This window comes from Saccoglossus kowalevskii, chromosome 1, assembly GCF_978046115.1.
Source record: "Saccoglossus kowalevskii chromosome 1, keSacKowa6.1, whole genome shotgun sequence".
NCBI lineage: Eukaryota > Metazoa > Hemichordata > Enteropneusta > Harrimaniidae > Saccoglossus > Saccoglossus kowalevskii.
Genome location: NC_140641.1, coordinates 2,306,295 through 2,324,696, shown reverse-complemented (window position 1 = coordinate 2,324,696; position 18,402 = coordinate 2,306,295). Strand labels below are relative to the sequence as shown.

The window sequence follows — 18,402 nt, the reverse complement described above, 5'->3', positions numbered from 1 at the left end:
TTCAACTGGTGAGTCCCTGTGACGCATCCGGTGAGCACACGTCTCGGCCGTATTATGATAGGTCTAATAGCATTATTTGCGTTTGCGATGTCATTTTCCCGCATACAAAGTTCATAGAGCTTGTAAATTCACCTAATATACTGTGCCATTGTCTTTAAAAACACCTATTAGCATCTACATTTCACAATGGAAAGTGTGAAGTCCCGTCTGAAGTACGGCGAGACAGTCAATACTGAGACCTGCTAATTTAACCGCCTAAAACTTACAATGTCACCCAAGGTAATTTTTCTCCAAAAAATCATTTTGATGAACCTGGTACATGAAATACACTTTTTTTTATTGGTAATGAAATTATATTCTAAACAAAGTAAAAACCATTACAACTGCCGAGCAACAAATGATCATGGTTGTGCATTCCAGTCATGCTGCGTTTCACAATTGTTGATTATTACTCAGTAGTGATAATAATAACGTTCAAAAAAACAAATTTGTTATATTGTTATGAAATGCAAATAAAATTCAACTTCGTTTCGTCGTAAGCAAATAATTCCGGTTGCAAATTAACGCTCGATGCTGTTGAGTATCCGCCATGTTCTTTGTCTTGCATGGTTGACCTACATTTGTAATAGGTCAAATCTCTAATTACCGTAACCAATAAAAATGCTGGATGACGCCAACGTGTTCAAATTATCATAGCTCATTTGAATATGTTAATGTAATTGAACGCAACGTGAAAGAGATTTGCCGATGTTGCAGTACGATCATTTGGCTAGGATTTTTACGGGAAAATGGCATTATTTTTTTTTTTCAAATCAAAAAATAGTTGTTTTCAAAAGATAAACTGAGCATTTGAAGACTAATTTAACATTGTTTACAGTGACAACAACTCAAACCAAAACGAAGTTTGCGCACTCACGCTAGTCACAAAAAACATACTCTTGAATAAAAACTTAAACACTTTTTTAGGCGTCAGGAAAGATTGAAATTTCCGAAAAATTACGCCAAAATATTTAAATAACAAATATTAAATAAAATCTGCCGAAAAATCGTCGATTTCTTGGTCCCATTTTATTTTTTTTTAAACCCAAACTGCCCAGAGGCGAATTAACTGCAGAATCTGGTACTAGTACTAGTATGTACAAATTTTGGGTATATTGTTTTCTGGGGACAATATTAATCAAAACAATGAACTATTTAATTATATAACACAAGTGACTATGGGAGAAAAAAATCACTTTTCTAGAAGCCATGGATCGATTTGTTATTCGCAAGATCGCCTCCCCGGTAGGTTCCATATGGGCATGCCTTTTCTTTTCAGAATCGTATTAAGTCTAAATTAAGTCTGAAACCAGCTCATTTATCTTGGCTTATGAAGAACTTGAAGGTAAACCCAGTAATGATTTAAAATTTTTACAAGCAGCATTACATTTTAATAACAATAAAAATAGAAGAAAACCATGTAAATAAAGCAGATTGCTGACGTGTAAAGGGTGGAATGAACATGTAAATAAAGTACAATATAAATGTGATTAATGCCTGTTTATGTTTATTGTGTGTTAGTTTGTGCAAAAAAACCATTTTAGGAAAATAAAGTGCGGTAGCGGCAGGGACCCCACATACTTTTACCCCACACATTTTATAAGGGGTGGGTCCCAGGGACTCCACATTATCAAACACTAATGCAACCCCTGAAAATTATTCAAGTCTGAGTAATGATTGAAGCCAAAAGATTCATCATTATTTTTGTTGAATGTTTTTGATTGTACATAAACTCTTGATACAAAGCTATTTCAGCAATGATGTTTTTTCGCAGGATTTACCCTGCAACACTATCCTTTGACCTGATAGGTCAAGTCTTTCTTTAACTAATAGGAGTGCAGTGTTGTACCAATGCTGCATTTTGGAAGGAATTGGTACTTAGCTGAACTTGAATATGAAAATAGAAATGCCTCAACAATGGAGGGTTTGAAAACTTAGTCAAGCATGGGCGATGAGTGTGATGTAAGATTAAATAAAATAAATGGTTTGATTTGTTGTCACAGAGCTGGAAAGAATTTCTTTCAATGTTATTAAGGATGTGGTAGAGTTATTTTCGTGAATTTTGCTTTTTTACCTTGCCCGTACCATCAAAGATGGAAGGGAAAGGTATATATTAAGGGAAAAATTTTGTCCGGCGTTGTCGTCGTCGTTGTCGTTAATAATTGTTATTGTGTGCATAATAAATTTACTAATTCTATTCCAAACTTTATCAAACTTGGTCACCTTATTCATCAGTATAAATTCTTCCCTGAGTTTGAACAACAGATGTCCTATATGAAAATATCATGCAAAAATTGAGAAAATCTGATAAAATATTTTGACTGTTTCTACTTGACTGATCACTGGTGATACACATCAAAGGTCACTGATCTCAGTGGAAATATGCATTGTTGTATGTGTTCAATGAAGCAAATGATTTATCTTGTAATAATATCCTTGGTAATGTATCTCAGAATCCCATACTGGGTTTCAAAACCAACTCATGGAGAGATTGCACAGTCTGATACACATTTGCAAAGCTACCAATAAAATCTTTACAGAAAACAAGATGTCAAAAAATCAATATAAGCACTGCTATGAACTGGGTGCCTAACTTTGATCAAGATCTGAAGCTAATAGAAAATCTGTTTAGTCAAAAGTTATCAAATCAAAAACAATACATAAAAAATACATTAAAAGCAAAACATTTCATCCACATTTTAAAAAGAAAATTATTCTAAAATATATGTATTCTGTATTTGACAAACAGTTCATTCGACAAATGAAAACTCACAGGAATATGTTTCAGCTATTAGAACAGAATGATAGAGTTTTTATAATACTAGTTTAAAAATGCACTTCAGAGATTGCAGTGTTTGAAGATGTAGATTCTCAGGAGGCAACAGTACTGTTGACTTCTCCCTCCACTGGACACCAACTATTTAAGTTGATTTGCATACAAAGCAGAGCTTGCAACATGATAGCTATTCATAAAGGGTGTTTTTTTTTACTTTTCATATAATACAGTAGTCACACAATGAGGCAGTTCACATTTGTCTCAGTGAATCATTCATTTTTGACAGACACCTGTACAAAATACTTGAACTAAAGCCAGCTAAATTTTTCTGTTATCTTGCATGTTTTATGAATCTATTCACATCTAAATGCAGCACTTTTTTTTTGCAATGAGACATTTGTTTTTATTCTAAAATATCTCAATTACTTTCAATAAAGCTGGAAATTATGTTCCTTAAAATAATTAAACAAATAAGGCACCAATGTTTTTGTAAGATATTTACATCTTTTAAGGACATTCGGTAGACTGATTCCCCACTGTTGGTTCAACCCCAAAACTTGTTTGTATTCAAAATTAATTATGACAATGCATATTTATATTGAAACAAACTATGATAAAGGGAATTATATTATATAACAAAGGGCAAGGTCACCAGAGTTCAACTATGTTTTGTTATTACTTTTGTAAAGTTATTGGGCTCATAATTTTTCAAAATTAAAACTGAAACACTTCTAGAATACCCTTTTTTAGCTCCGCTGTCGACTTTGTCGAGCGGAGCTTATCATATGAGTGATTGTCCATCGGTGTCCGTCGTCCGTGTCAATGTTTTACATTTTCGACTTCTTCTTGAAAACTGAAAGTCTGAATGCTTTGATACTTGGTGTATATGTACCTTGGGTAGACCTCTCTCAGATTTGTTCATTTCATGATCATATCTTCAATTCTCTAATTTTGGTGAATATTGTTGTCATTTTTGGTAAAAAGTGATATTTTCAACTTCTTGTTAGAAACCGCAATTCTAATTGCTTTGATATTACATATATAGGTACTACATGTGGACCTCTCTCAGATTTGTTCATTTCGTGATGATATCTTCAATTCTCTAATTTTGGTGAATATTTTTGTCATTTTTGGTAAAAAGTGATATTTAGCTCCGCTGTCGACTTTGTCGAGCAGAGCTTATCATATGAGTGATTGTCCGTCGTCGTCGTCCGTGTCAATGTTTTACTTTTTCGACTTCTTCTTGAAAACTACAAGCCTGAATGCTTTGATACTTGGTGTATATGTACCTTGGGTAGACCTCTCCAGTGTTCTCCCCAAAGCGTTTTAGCGTAGCGGGGCCGCTACTCCATTATTTATGCCGCTACTCTGAGAGATTGCCCGCTACTCTGTGGCATTTCCTGTTACTCTTTCTTTTAGCTTGTTAATACACGTGCGAATCTGTTAGTCAGCGTCATCAGCGTCCGGTACTGTGAGCCAAATCAGGTGTGAATGGAAACATGTCAGTGATTACGCAAAGACAATGGACTAATACAGCTTCGTACTTCGACAATAAACACTTTCGCCCTATTTAATTGGGGTAATAGCGAGTATTTTCTCAGTAGCATATTTGGCTGGAAGAAGCAACGATGTCAAACAGCAGAAATATTACGTTGTGGTTCCGCGTAGAACGCCCTGCTGGGCCCCTGGTTGCGAGCGATAAACCCACCAGCAACGCGGTCACCGTTACCCCTGTCGGCAGTGGTACTAAACGTGTCCAAGATGATGTTACAACGAAAAGTGCAAAAAAATAAACTCTAGATTTGATGCACAATGGACAACAAAATATACATGGCTGAGAGAAACATCCGATGGCAAAGGTAAAAAAAGTATTTATTTGTAGCGTTTTACTTGGAAGCGAGTTTTGACCTAGTTTAGTAAATTTTTGTATGGCTTCATTTTTTGCCGATCGTCGAAACATTTTTTTGGAAACGACCTTCTTTCTGGAAGTTCAAAAATTGTTGGCTACGATTTATCAAAGTAACTAATACTAGTATTGTGTTTTGAAATAGTTGGGTAAAGTTTATCGTGGCAATTTTTAAGTTTAGCGACTTTTCAAAATGGCGGCAATTTGTTTATTTTCGTGTTGATCGTGACGATATTTTTTAAATACAAGTATTAAGTATTGATTCGCTCCTATTTCTTATCTTTTAGGAATGCTGTGACACATATGTGGAAAATTCAACTTAAAAACATCCAGAAATAGTTCTTTGGTATGGAATTCTATGCCATGTATAACTATTACGAAATATGCTATCGATAAACACGCACACTCGGAGATGCACAAGAAGGCCATGTCATTTAATAGAAGTGGGAAGCAAAGACAATCATGGCGTTCTCAAAAGCTGCAGATCACTGGGCTTCCATGAAAGTCCGAAGAATCAACATTACATAGAAATCACACAGCAGCAGATTCATTTAATCTTCTACATAAATTTGTTAAAAAATAAAGACACATTTTCATCCATGCAAGCCTGTCATTATTGTTTTCTTTATCTTCAGACAAATGCTAATGATATGTAAATTATATGCAAATTAGCCGCCACTCTGAAACATTTTTCTGGGGAGAACACTGCTCTCTTAGGTTTGTTCATTTCATGTTGATATCTTCAATTCTCTAATTTTGGTGAATATTTTTGTCATTTTTGGTAAAAAGTGATATTTTCGACTTCTTGTTAAAAACCGCAAGTGCAATTGCTTTGATATTACATATATAGGTACTACATGTGGACCTCTCTCAGATTTGTTCATTTTGTAATGATATCTTTAATTCTCTAATTTTGGTGAATATTTTTGTCATTTTTGGTAAAAAGTGATATTTTCGACTTCTTGTTAAAAACCGCAAGTGCAATTGCTTTGATATTACATATATAGGTACTACATGTGGACCTCTCTCAGATTTGTTCATTTTGTAATGATATCTTTAATTCTCTAATTTTGGTGAATATTTTTGTCATTTTTGGTAAAAAGTGATATTTTCGACTTCTTGTTAAAAACCGCAAGTGCAATTGCTTTGATATTACATATATAGGTACTACATGTGGACCTCTCTCAGAATTGTTCATTTTGTAATGATATCTTTAATTCTCTAATTTTTGTGAATATTTTTATCATATTTGGTAAAAAGTGATATTTTCGACTTCTTGTTAAAAACCGCAAGTCCAATTGCTTTGATACTACATATATAGGTACTACATGTGGACCTCTCTCAGATTTGTTCATTTTGTGATGATATCTTCAATTCTCTAATTTTGGTGAATATTTTTGTAATTTTTGGTAAAAAGTGATATTTTCGACTTCTTGTTAAAAACCACAAGTCCGATTGCTTTGATATTACATATATAGGTACTACATGTGGACCTCTTTCAGATTTGTTCATTTTGTGATGATGTCTTCAATTCTCTAATTTTCGTGAATATTTTTGTAATTTTTGGTAAAAAGTGATATTTTTGACTTCTTGTTAAAAACCAATAGTTCAATTGCTTTGATATTACATATTTAGATACTACATGTAGACCTTTCTCAGATTTGTTCATTTCGTGATGATATCTTGGATTCTATAATTTTGGTGAATATTTTTGTCATATTTGGTAAAAAGTGATATTTTCGACTTCTTGTTAAAAACCAATAGTTCAATTGCTTTGATATTACATATATAGATACTACATGTAGACCTTTCTCAGATTTGTTCATTTCGTGATGATATCTTCAATTCTCTAATTTTGGTGAATATTTTAGTCATTTTTGGTAGAAAGTGATATTTTCGACTACTTGTTAAAAACTGTAAGTCCGATTGCTTTGATACTATACATATTGTTCATTTTCTGATGATGTCTTCAGTTCTTTAATTGAAATGTGCATTTCTAACAGCGGAGCTATCTCAGCCGATAGGCTGCTTGTTTCGACTTCTTGTTAAAAACCAAAAGTTCAATTGCTTTGATATTACATATATAGATACTACATGTAGACCTTTCTCAGATTTGTTCATTTCGTGATGATATCTTCAATTCTCTAATTAATTTATTTTGGTGAATATTTTTGTAATTTTTGGTAAAAAGTGATATTTTCGACTTCTTGTTAAAAACTGTAAGTCCGATTGCTTTGATACTATACATATTGTTCATTTTCTGATGATGTCTTCAGTTCTTTAATTGAAATGTGCATTTCTAACAGCGGAGCTATCTCAGCCGATAGGCTGCTTGTTTTGAATTCTTGTTGAAAACAGCAAGTCCCATTGCATTGATACTATGCATATTGTTCATTTTCTAATGATATTTTCTGTTCTTTAATCGAAATGTGCATTGCTAACAGCGGAGCTATCTCAGCCAAGAGGCTGCTTGTTTTTTAAAAAAATAAGAAAAACTACTTGTATAACGGGATACTGTACAATTTGTTTTTGAGATAAAAGTCTGGACGCAAACAATAACATTGACTTATTGCGTAATTTGCATAATCCCTTCACGACGGAAACAGTTTACACTGAAGACGACGCGGTTATATCAACTCCGGCTCCTGATTATTGATCAATCACAAAAAAGAGGCCCCAAGGAAAAACTCAAAACGCAGTTCAGAGGAAGCGAAACTTTACCTATAACAGAAACGCATTGCCGACAGTACAATGGGGTTCACACTTCAAGTTAAAGTATTCAAACCAAGTGGGTAAAATTTTGTCAGCAAACGTGATCAATCTCCATTTTAATATAATTTAATATCAACCGAAAATCTGTATTGGTCGGACGAGCAGTTGGGAGAGGTCGGCGAGGTTTGAAAAAACTAGTGTCTTGTGTGGGATTGCCGCCAGGCCATCCATCGACAAAGTTCCGTACAAGGACGCCGTTTCCGAAGTTCCGGTGGAAGTCGAGTGTCTGCTACAACAAGACAAAACATCGGATGTTGAGTTAACTAGCACTAGGGGTTGGCGTTTAGGCATGTCGACCTCTTTCTCCGGTTACTAGGCAAGCGTTTGTTATACAGACCACGCTTCGCATGTAAACATGATTTAAATATATAATGAGATAACGTCATTTATCTCTCTAACTGTTCAACGTTATGCGGGGCCGCCGTGTACTGTTACAACTTTGCTTCTTTTTGGAGGACGAATACGGACCCAAAACTTTATAGTTTTGGATTTTATTACTGCAAGGCTACTAAGTGACTCCATGTTATGTGTTTTGTTGTAAAAATCAGTCAATCTGATGCTTTAAATGTCCAAAATTAGCGCAACATGACAAATGTTTTGTTTTTTTGGCGTTTCCAGGCAGAAGAAATCTGACGCCATAGAGGTCATTCAAGTGAGTTGTGCGTCGTCAGAAATTGACCTACTTTAATGAAATTCACACACATTGATAACGTATTAGGGCAGAATAAAACACTTGAAGCATTTTTTGATAACTTCACGCAATAAAAAATAAAAGGCTTTTAAATTCCTTGTCTATGGGTGAAATAACAGGAAAAATGTAAATTGATGTCATTGTAAACAAATATGCAATCTATGTTCTGTTCTAACACTCTTGAGGCATTGACGTGACTGATGCTGCCTTGATTTTTTAGCTTTCTTTTTTTACAAAACCCCTACGGTTTTTATACAAAACTCATTTTTATTCAAAATAACACCTATGTTTACTCAGTAATCACGTGACTAATTCGTGGTACATGTCACAGATAATTTTTTTTTAAAAAAGCCAGGAACAAGGACTTCAAGAAAATATATAATTTGCTATGCTTCAAAACACTTTTCCTCATGAAAACAGTTTTTACTTTTCAGAGCATGATAACTTTAACCGCATCCTTAATACATTTGTATAACAACAATAATTACCGTAAAATCTCTAATTTCAATCTTTCCTGATGTTCAAATTATAGTCTAATTTAGGTTTTTCGTAGTCATTGACTCCTATTCAAGAGTACAATATTCATTATTGCTAGCGTGAATAGGTAAACTTGCCAAAAGATTTTACTACAACATTGGTAAATCTCATGTGTGTGTTCGCCGTGAGGTTGCTGAACTGTCATTAACATACTAAAATGAGCTATGGTAGTTTGAAGATGTTGGCACCATCCAGCATTTCGATTATTTAATAGGCAACTTGTCCAATCAGGTTTCAGGTCAACTCTGGTATGAAAAAAACATGGTCGTTATTGTTACGTATTGAATCAAAAAAATTTGAAAATTTTATTTTGCTTATATATATATATATATTACCGGACTATTATTTGCAATCACAATTGACAATTCATGCTATATTATCAGTCCCCTATGTCTATGGACTTGTGTTTTGACCTTTGTGCGTCCTTGCAGGTGTCCGGACCTGTTTCTTAGACATGTATGGACCAATCACAATCAAACTTCACACATACATCATACTTAATATTATACATATGCACATCAATTTGTTTCACAATCTGATTCAAGATGGCCGAATGGTTGTCATTTTTGTGCTAAAAAATCATCAAAATCAAGCATTTATGGATGGATTTTGTTTCCACTTGGTATACGTTGGACATTATGGGACCTTGGGGACCTTGATGTACATCATTTTATTTTTCAGATCCAATTTAAAATGGCTGACTGGCTTCCATTTTGTTTTAATGAATGCAGTTGTAGTGCCATATCTCTGCTTTGACTGATTATGATCAAATTTTATATATTGACTATACATCATGACACAGATTTATTGGTTTTGACTATCTGATTCCAAATGGCCAAATGGCAGTCATTTTTGTGCTAAAAAATCATCAAAAATCAAGCATTTCTGGCATTCCAGAACTGGATCTTGGCGTTTACGAATGGATTTTGTTCAAACTTGGGACATGCATTAGAGATTATGGCTTCCTGGTGTACGTCATTTTATTTTTCAGATCGAAGTCAAAATGATATGCTTTGACTGATTATGTTCAAATTTTATATACTAGTATTCGTTTTACATCATGTTATAGATGTATCGATGTATTTATTATGGCCTGCTGGTGGCCATATTGTTTTAATGCTGTTCCAGAGCAATATTTCCCAATATGGACAAGTACTCGTTTGATGATCAGATACAAGATGTCAATCATTTTAATGTTAAAAAAATCATCATAATCAAGCATCATCTTCTGGATCCATACTTCAATGTTCTCCCCAGAAATTTTTCATAGAGTCGCGGCTAATTTGCATAATAATTAGCATATAATTAGCATAAATTACAGTGTTCTCCCCAGGATGTAAAACAGCGTGGCGGTCCTGCCACAGTGCTTTGATTTGCCGCTACACCGGTCTGACACCGCCACGGTGATTAGCAAAACCGCGACAGTGCTTTTTTCATTGGGGATCTCGTCACGCTGGTCTGACACCGCCACGGTGATTAGCAAGACCGCCACAGTGCTTTTTTCATTGGGGATCTCGTCACGCTGGTCGGCCCGACCGGCACTCAAAATTAGCGACCACCACGGAAACGCGTCTGACTCTTGTCATATTGTTATTATACTTACGTACCGACCGACAAACATCCTGCCAGTCGTGGATAATAATTTGTAAACAATAGACATAGTTGTGTGATGTGGTATCGGCTTTAAACAGTACAAGTCAATTTTGTAAAATTAGCACCTTTGTTTGTAAGTAAATATTTTCTGACGATAGATGCAGTCTTTAGATTGATAACTAAAATTCATTCAAAATCAATTCCACCCCGATGTAACATGGGCAGAGCGGAGTTCACGATCAGTTTACGCTACTCAAGAAAAATCAACGTGTTTATTGCGTGATTGGGTAAAATACATTTGAACTGTTATCATCGTGAATCATGTAAAAATTCTTCTTTCAAGACTTCTTTTACCTTTAAAAAATTTCTAATCACCTCTTTCGAAAACCATCATGCAGTTTTCGTCTGAAATTCATACAAACACATCGTGCTACGACATCGCTTTACTTCCGCAATGTAATTTTTATGATCACGATCATTCGGAAAACTTCGGGTTCTACCGGTATTACCATGCGACATTTTGATTGGTAAATCGCGTTTTTGACCCACCGGGTCAAAGGACACATGCCGGTCAACTAATGCATCATAACTATCATGGCGGGTCTGTGATTTTCACTGAAGTGATCGAGTGATCAAAAATAATTTCTCCCGATAAAACTAGTTCAAATCTTACGTTTTTTCATATAAAAAAAGAAGTATTTAATTTTTGCATGGCATCATGACTGAGTAAAAGAAATTATTGGTATAACCGGTGTATAACATCACGAAGTAAGTTATGTCATGTCGTAACTTTGATCGTTTGGAAGTGTTATTTGTTCGTGCATTTACTGTAAATGTAAACGTTAGAAGCTGATGGTCGGAATAATAACCAACAATCCGCCAAATAATTACGTCGTCGATTTTTTGAAGGAGAATTTTGTAGTAAATAAGATCATGAAAGTCGTGAACATAATCCTGTCTCAAACGTTTCAAATGAGTTTCATTTAACCTTTTACAATTTATTTGTTTCTTTTTAGTCTGCAGCATTTGCATTTCGAGAATGTTTCATTTTTAAATTCAAACTCTTCTAAATTGTGAAACGTAATATTTTGACTCAAAAAAAAAAATATTTTCCCTGTGACGGAGCTCATTAATTAATATTACAAAAGTGCCCAAAATAAAAGTGTTTATAACACTGTGAAGCAAATAAATATCTGCCACTTTGTTTTTAAAAATAGATGTTGTTTATTGTGTGGGTGTAAATGTGCTTTGGTCAATTTCCATTATTATGTCAATGATATGCAAATGATATGCAAATTATGCCGCCACAGTGGTTTAAATTCCTGGGCAGAACACTGTGACCCCAAGTGTGACTATATTATTTGCATATGAACATACCTTTGGCAAAGAGCGTTTGACACCAGTACCAGTATTATTCTAAGCTGGAGCACTGCTTTAAAATAAACCCAGCACATATTTCAGCGTGCTTGAATCGATGTTTGAATTTGCGTCTTGCGTCGTGTTGTTTTATCTAGACGATTCTCAGTATCGAGCTAAAAAAACTGTTTATATACATTGTAAGGCAATGAACGGGTTAGTAAATTAGGTCATTGGACGCGCAAGTGTGGCTTTCAAATGACGCAAGTTTGGGTCAGTGAACTTTCAAAAGACGCAAATCTGAGCCAGGGACGAAGTCAAGAAGATCTCCAGTTATATCCAACCACAAGATTAATTATGCCCGTTGTTTTGCAATTAATATGTACTATTAATATTACGAACGTGCCATTTTTTGGCAAAATGTTAAGTTAAGTTGTGTATAAAATTACGTTTACCGTAGGTCAATGCGACCAAGTTTTCACGTATTCAAGGCCATAAAAGCGCCGTAAAATACAACCATACAGGTAAGAATCATCTTCTAAATATTCGTTATGGAGCTCAGTGACGAGACCACGAAATCTTAGACTAAGTTAAAACTGATACCCACGGACAAAAAGGTGGAATACACACCATAATAAGTTGGATGACAATGACACAAATTGCCAATATTTAAACCAAAGTAACACAGAAACATTGCCCCTCACGTACATTTCCAACATTTGCCTACCAGTGTACATAAGTTGTATGTGGGTCACTGTCCGATGATGGTAAAACTGTGAATATTGGACACTATTGCCTCACAAAACTGAAAAAAAACATTGCTGACCAACATGAGTCGCTTATATTTCCATAAACGATCATTTAGTATTTCACCGAAAACACACACATGTACAAAAAACAATAAAAACAATAAAATTACAAATAGATTACTTTAAACGATTTGTTTCAGGGGAGAGTAGGAAAACAAACGAGCGGTGGACCGCTCGCCGGTCGACTGCATTTTATGCAAATTTGTGCATAGATTCCTCGACGCCGGCTGAGCGCGGTCGTCTGCAGAAGGCTCGCACAGCAATTCACACTTATTGTTAAGATCATTAATGAACACAAACAACTGGCAAATTAAAATGATCACTAAGTTCCAATGAAAAATTATCTATTTGGCTGAGCCAAAAGCTTGGAAACTAGTCTATAATAGTTGACATTATTTTATTTGCCTGCGCCTTGGAATGAAATCACAAAGCGATCCGGAAAGACGTAGTAGAGATCAACATAATATAAAATACGATCGCATTATTTTGTGAATATACATCATGCATGGTCTCAGAAAATGTTTAGAAAGATTAACATTTCGCGTGGACCAAATATAATCACGCATAAGTATAAATTCAAAGTGTTTTGATACATTGGTGAGAGGTCGCATTTTACGTGAACAAGAACATGCACTAAGAAGGAAAAACAAGCCGAAGTCGAAACGGGGTGTATCATGGACTTGGTACAACATGATCGTCGACATCATTTTGGGGCGCAATTGAACTTCAAGTACTTCTTTGCGAAACTTGCTACGCGGCGATGTTGACATCAAGTGTGTGTTGGCCAAAGTTTGACCCCAAGTCACACGCTAAACTGGCGCGTTACCTTAGCAACCTTTTTCTTTCGTGGTCCGCGCGTCGATCTAGTAAAATATATCCGGCGGTACTGTAATAACACAACTTGTACGCAAATGTGTTTTGGCTTTGAATATTTCAACATCGTTTACTTAGTGTGCTGCTTGTCAAATAACGCAAATGTGTATTTCACAAATACCATGAACGCAAAGAGAAAGGCAACGTCGTTTTTTGAAGAAAAAAAAACACAAAAAACAAAACACGTCAATGCAAGATTATGCGTGCAAGGTTAGATTTATAGGATGTACATGACCGCTTAAGTCTGTTTTTTAATAACCACATCGCACGTGAAACACACGAGACATTTTAGTTCGTCCATTTCTTGTTTACCGATCTTGAACATTTTGTCTGAAATGCGATACAGACAAAGAATAAACATTAATGATACCTACCGTTGTCAAATCAACAAGAGGCTCGAATCAGGAAGGCTCGACTATTTTAAACTTTATTAAAATACGTGGCCGATATTACCATGTACTTAGTATTTCCACGCTTGCTCGATTTAAAAACAGCTATTTGAAACAAAGACTCGTGGAATCACAAAGGAAACTGTTCAGTACGTATTTCACACTTTTCCTATGACCGCTGTTGCAGTCGGTACATAGTGGCCACCCCAAATTATAAGCAGTCCTAACCGTGGTGAACCGCCCGTTCGATTTCCTACTCTCCCCTTAAATATCCCCGGTTTATACCGTGGTCTCTTTCATTCAAATCTTGTATTAGTAAAAATGTAGCATGTAATTCAGGGCGGAAATCAGTACACTATATTATGTACGCGCAAAAAATAAAATGTTAACCGTCCATAACAAAATAAGACATGTCAGCGTCACTTCCCGTCTGACACGGCAGAGCACAGCACGTCTGTTTGGGTTTGCGCTCAGACTAGTAATACAAGTCTGAGGTTTGCGAAAGGCTTCTTTCACTGAACACAAATCAAAGGTGTTATTGTCAAACTGAATTGATATATCCAAGAAACGAATGATTACCGAATTTGTACAAAAATCAAAATACAATTTGTACGACTTTACGTAATTTACCGAATCGCGTGTGAAACAAATGCACACATTTTTGCCTACGACGTAAGAAAAAATGATACTTTGTATGTCGTACTGCATCATTCTAAATAACCGTCTTGCAACGTGACTACTACATTTTTTTATATATTTGAATCTAGATCAAAATAACATAAATACGTAGTTTTATTTTTTATTAAAACTGTAAAAACGTTCGCGCAAATTCAAATACTGAAGTCTACAGACTAAGTCTTTTCGACCAGCTTTGTTGCACACGCGATCATGTAACACAGAACACTATTGTTCTCCTAATTTGCATGCAAACAAAGCTATCAAAGTTAATGAGCTGCTTGCGTTAACGCAAAGCTAACCTGCGTTAACGAGGCATTGGCATGGTCCTAACACGATCTTAACGTGGCGTTAACGTGAGTCAACGCGTTAGGTAAGCAAGTTTTGAGCTGTACTGTAGGTCAAGTCGCTAATTAACCAATCAAAATGCTGGATGGTGCCCACGTGTTCAAATTACCTTAGTTCATTTAAATATGTTAATGACAGGTCACCGACTTCATGGTGAACGAAACCCGGATAAGATTTACCAATAATGTGCGATCTTTTGGCTTTGATTTCCATGGAAAAACGACATGACTTTTTTTTTAAATTAAGAAATGTAGTATTTGAGGAACGTGAATATTAATTAATTTTATAGGAAATTATGATGACTTCATTGTTCTTGTCTATTTCTAATGAGAATTGTTCACACCTAAATTTTAAAACCTAAAGTATTTTTTTTCCACACAAAATTATTGCATTGTTTCAGGACATTGAGTTTGACATGCAAAGAAAAGATCATGCATCATTAGTTTGTGTCCATCCATTCATTTGTTTAATCTTGATTCTCAGTGGTAAGGTTGTAGTAGTTAGGCTATGTTATTTTTACTTACTACCGGTAAGTTTCTGGGGTACCGGCATGTCTGGGATAATCAGAATGCATGGAGTACTGCAAAATTTGTAATTAAAGAATTGTATTTTTCTGTTCCATTTATTTATAGAATACGATTTTGATATTAGTTTACTAGTTCACCATAATCAAAATGTTACTTTTATATAAAACTTGTCTTAAACAATCGTGGACGTCTTCAAAATGACCTTCAGTCAAATGTAGGTGTCCAGTCTGGCAGTGACAAAGTACATATTAAAGTAGCAGCAAAAGAAAAAATAGTCCTGTAAATTCAGAGGAGGGATTTAAATATTCAAGCATATTTTTGACTCCGGTGTGCGAAGCACACAATGGGAGTCTTTGCAGTTAATGCGTGTATGCGTGTCCGTCTGTTCCACTGATATCTCAAGAACCATACATTGATTTTTGATGAAACTTGGTGCATAGATACTCTGGGCCAATGCGCAGATTTGATTAGGTTTCGGTAAAAATCCGTGCATATTAATTACCTAATTTGCATGATAATTAGCTGATTTTTAGCTGTTCCATGACTGTTTCACTGATATCTAAAAACCACTCATTGGATTTTGATAAAACTTGGCACATAGATGCTCTGATCTAATGTACAGATTTGATTAGTTTTGGGTGAAAATCTGTGCAATATTAATTACCTAATTTGCATAATGATTAATCAATTTTTGGCTTTTCCACTGATATCTCAAGTACTACCGTTAAAGTCCTATTATAAACCGCGGTTTATATTACAATGTATCAATTTAAAAATTGGGATCAATAGCTCAAGTTCGGGGTGCGGTTTCTATTACGTACATATTGCAATCACTAAATGGGCGTGGTCATTTTTTCTGTCCACAACACATGCACAAAACAAACAATACACCGTACAATCTCTTGAATAGGCGTCGGGGAAGAGTGAAAGGCCTTATTTTGGTTCTAAAATAGGCGTTACGAAATATTGAAAAATTACAGTCAATCAAAAAAAAATTCTACATGATACAAACAATACTCAGTATTTTTAATGTAATATGAATTTATTTTTTTTAATTTTCTTGGTAACGAAAAGTATATTCTAACAGAAGTTTCAAATAAAAACACGAATGCACTGCTTAGTAGCAAATGATCTCATAACGGTAGCTCGATCCGGCCATGCTGCGGGTTACAAGTGAATAACTTACTTGTTTTCGAAGTGTTGATATTGGTGATTATTATTTAGTAGTGATTACAATAACGCACGAAAAATAAATTCGTTGAATTGTTATAAAATGCAAGTAAAATTCAACTTAGTTTCCCCGTAAGCGAATGATTTCAGTCACATGTAAACAGCCGATACGATATCCGCCATGCTTCTGAATGCTCACGTGACGTATTATTGACCGGATAGGTCAAGTCGCTAATTAACCAATCAAAACGCAGGATGGTGCCCACGTGTCTAAATTACATAGCTCATTTAAATATGTTAATGACAGTTCAGCGACCTCATGGTGAACGCAACACGGAAGAGATTTACCGATAATGTAGTGCGATCTTTTGCCTTTGATTTCCATGGGAAAACGGCATAATTTTTTTTTTAAATCAAGAAATTATTTGTTTTCGAAAGATAAATTATTCTTCAATGCTCAGTTTAACACTTTTACGGTGATAAAAGCTCATTGTCTAAAACTTACGAAACACAGACGTATTCAGAAAGAGTATTGACAGAGGTCGCCGCCAGAACAAAAGCAGTTTCATTGCCTGTCTGACATGTTATCACCGCTGAACAATAAATAGGTGTGAATATTTTTAGGCATGTTGTCGAAACAAAGAATAGGATTAGGAACAATGCTGTTTTGGAACAGCTGGTTGAAACAATGAAGTCAGTCACGGTCTTGTTGAATTGGGGGTGCGGTTAGTAATAGGTACTTTTCAAGTTTTCAATTTTTGTTAAGAACTCTTTAACCCCAATGCCGGAATTGGGGGTGCGGTTACTATTACGTATGCGGTTTATATTAGGACTTTAACGGTAATCATCACATTTCAATAAAACTTGGTACAGAGATGTCACAGGACACTGCACAGACCTGTTAGTTTTTAGGGTAATATCAGTACATATTAATTACCTAATTTGCATAATTAATTAATTTTCAGCTTTTGATATTTGAAGTAGTTATCACATTTTAATAAAACTTGGTACATAAATGTCATAGGACACTGCACAGACCTGATAGTTTTTAGGGTAATATCAGTACATATTAATTACCTAATTTGCATAATTAATTAATTTTCAGCTTTTGATATTTCAAGTAGTAATCCTCACATTTCAATGAAACTTGGTACATAGTTACTCAAAGACTGTGCAGAGACCTGATTAGTTTTAGGGTAAATATTTGTGCTTATTAATTAACTTATGAGCATAATTAGTTAATTTTGTCCATGAATGTTCCACTGATATACATGTATAAAGAACCACCAATTGGATTTTGAATGAAACTTTTAAAGAGTACTCATCATCACATTTCAATGAACATAGGACTATGCAGAGACCTAATTAGTTTTTGGTAAATATTTATGCTTATTAATCACCTGATTAACATAATTTAATTAACACTGACAATAGACAGGCCCGATTAATTTTGGGTTGAAATTTGTTAATATTAATTCTCTAATAATATTTCATAGTTTTTTTGTTCTAGTCAAATTTCAATGAAACTTGGTACATAGATATTACATCACGCAGACCTTATTAGTTTTACACTCAAATTTGTTCATACATGTATTAGTTACCTGATTTACATAATTAGTTTTCAGTTTTCCATCAATATCTCAAATACAAGTAATTTTGAATTAATTTTTAATGTGTCTTCAATACTCTCAGCACACGGGAATTCTTTCTAAGCTTTCTTTGATTTAATAATTGTTTTTCCTTGACTAAATTGAAGTGTATTGCACCTTTGAATGAGTATAGAATGTGTCAGTAAATTGTTAAATATAAGAGAGGTAGTTTGGTCACAAATGCCCAATTAGTGAGAGCCTTTTTTGGCGTAGCTATACAAGTGCGACCTACTAACTTTAATATAGGTTTGAGTGTACTAGTACAGTATGTGGAACCAGAATGAACAGGTCT

General features: G+C 34.8%; 1 protein-coding gene across 5 annotated transcripts in view; it reads left to right on the top strand.

The window, feature by feature from the left end:
* LOC100379061 (ubiquitin carboxyl-terminal hydrolase 9X-like) overlaps positions 1–18,402 on the top strand; it is a 213,458-nt gene that overhangs the window by 1,781 nt on the left and 193,275 nt on the right. The window lies entirely within an intron of this gene.